Raw genomic sequence first — 2,120 nt, 5'->3', positions numbered from 1 at the left:
CTATTACTTTTACATTTTAATATTTCTATCATAAGATATAAGATCATAGATATGTATAATGGTAACATTTTTAATTATATAATTATTTAAATAAAAATAATTATATATTCATTTTGGGGGAAAAAAAATAGTATTCAATTTCACAAATAATTTCATTCCTAAATATATAAAAAAAGAATGAAAAAATGAAAAAATGTAATAATAATATACAGAAATTAAAGCTAACACGTTGCTTCTTTTCAACTCTATCATCGATAGACGCCGTTCTCTCGCCGTCGCAGATAAAAACGTCAAAGGCGAACGTTGTAAATCTAACGGCACGTACAATGCATCCTTGTACCGACCCGATTACGAGTTATCGCTGCTCGTAATGCGTGCACGACGATAAGGGGTGTCCGATCTGGAGGAGAACCTTTTCTTCTTCATCATCTTTTCTTATTTTTCTCTAACATTAAGCAAAGATTTTGCACGTTTCAATCGTACCAATTCGAGTTGTAATTTTTCTAAACGTTTCTGCATCTAAAAAAGATATGTTTTCGAACAAAAAAACATTTCTTTTTTTCAAGTAAATAATTTAGGTAAATTAAAATCTGTCTGAAGCTGAACGAGTTTCACCGAATTAACGAAAATATTCAAGCCATTTAAAAACTGTCTGAATTTATATAAAAATATAACCTTTAATTTATACGATATTTTATCTAAAAAAAAAAGAAAAAAAAGAAATACGGAACCCTTAATTCAAGTGTCCAACCTCATAATAATTTTTTGACGAAATATCATTAATCACGATGTAAATATTTACAAAAATTGAGATGTGTATATAAAAAAAACCGTATATATTTTACGATTAAAAATCATACGCATAAAATTGCATGGAAAAATAATACCATTCTTTCAATTCATGTAAGATATTTTTGCATAAAGATAAAAATGATCTCTCGATAAAAATTTCTTTCCGATTAATGCTTCTTTAATTAATTAAAACGATGAATATAATCGTGGTGCAAAGAAAAGTAACGCGACGAAAAAAAAAGTATTCCCTTTTTCTTTTTTTTCTTTTGTATTATATTTAGAAGAGGGTATAAATGCGTGTGATAAAGAACGTTCACCTGTATAGTATAGCGCGAGTTTAAAAGAAACGTACGTACGATTCGGTCAACGAACGAGGAACGTCCTCCTCCCACTGCTCGTCGCGATCGACCACCCTTCGTATCGCGACATTTTACGACGTATACCTTGGGAAATTGATTCTGAAACGTAAAATAATGAAATCTTACGTAAATACCCTCATGGGAATTTGATTGGTTCGCATTCATGTTAATGTACGTACCGGTGGTGCCATCTTTCGAGATTCAACTCTTTTTAGCTTCCATTTTAATTACTTACGATGCGCGAAATATTATCGTTTTTTTTTTCCTTCGCGTAACAATCAACGAATATATTCATTTAAATCAAGAAAAATAATGACGGAAGTGAATTTAGCATGCGGTATGCGAACAGACAAATTCAAAACGACATTTTTAATTGTAATCAATGCTTATTTTGTGACGTAACAAACTGGCCGGCCGGCTCCTAGTATTGCAGCTAGTATTTTTAATGTTTCGAAAGCGAATAACAAAATGTTACGAATGCCTATGAACATTTTATTCGATTACAAAATGTTCACAATTTTGATCGAATATTTCGTTTCCGATTTTGTATAGTTGTATCTGTTCGTTTAACTTTAGATTAGTAATAACTTGAAAATAGTTTTAGAATACCTAAAAAGAAAAAAGAAAAAAAACGCTGTAGAAACGCTTAAGAACGTATACAAAATTGGATATTTGACAAAAGAAAAATGGAGTGAGTGTTTTCTCATGGAGGTATTCGTAAAGAAAGCATGGGAGCAACGGTGGGTTAATTCGACGCCCCGTTAAGAATCGGCGCGTAGATTTCGCGCTGGGTTTGTTCTTTCGTTTGCTTGCTTGCTTGCTTACTCGAGAAAGAAGACAGAGAAAAACATAGAAGAAGAAAGAAATAAATAAAGAAAAGAGAATTTGCCTCTTCGAAGTTCTCGGCCAACCGAACGTATTTAACGATCTCAAAGAGAAAGAACGAATGAACGAATGAGAGACAGAAAG

The 2,120-nt window shown here is 31.8% G+C and overlaps 1 long non-coding RNA gene across 1 annotated transcript; it reads right to left on the bottom strand.

Moving 5' to 3' along the window:
- Nucleotides 1-450: 450 nt before the first annotated feature.
- Nucleotides 451-1,529, bottom strand: LOC122518521. The gene is made up of 3 exons (XR_006304093.1): nt 1,331-1,529; nt 1,149-1,250; nt 451-519 (listed from the first exon to the last, which is right to left on the bottom strand). It is a non-coding gene; the product is annotated as an uncharacterized LOC122518521 (long non-coding RNA).
- Nucleotides 1,530-2,120: the final 591 nt, after the last annotated feature.

Source organism: Polistes fuscatus, unplaced genomic scaffold, assembly GCF_010416935.1.
Source record: "Polistes fuscatus isolate 324 unplaced genomic scaffold, CU_Pfus_HIC Scaffold25, whole genome shotgun sequence".
Taxonomy (NCBI): Eukaryota; Metazoa; Arthropoda; class Insecta; order Hymenoptera; family Vespidae; genus Polistes; species Polistes fuscatus.
The sequence above is the reverse complement of the archived record's forward strand: the minus strand, read 5'-3'. Positions and strand labels throughout refer to the sequence as shown.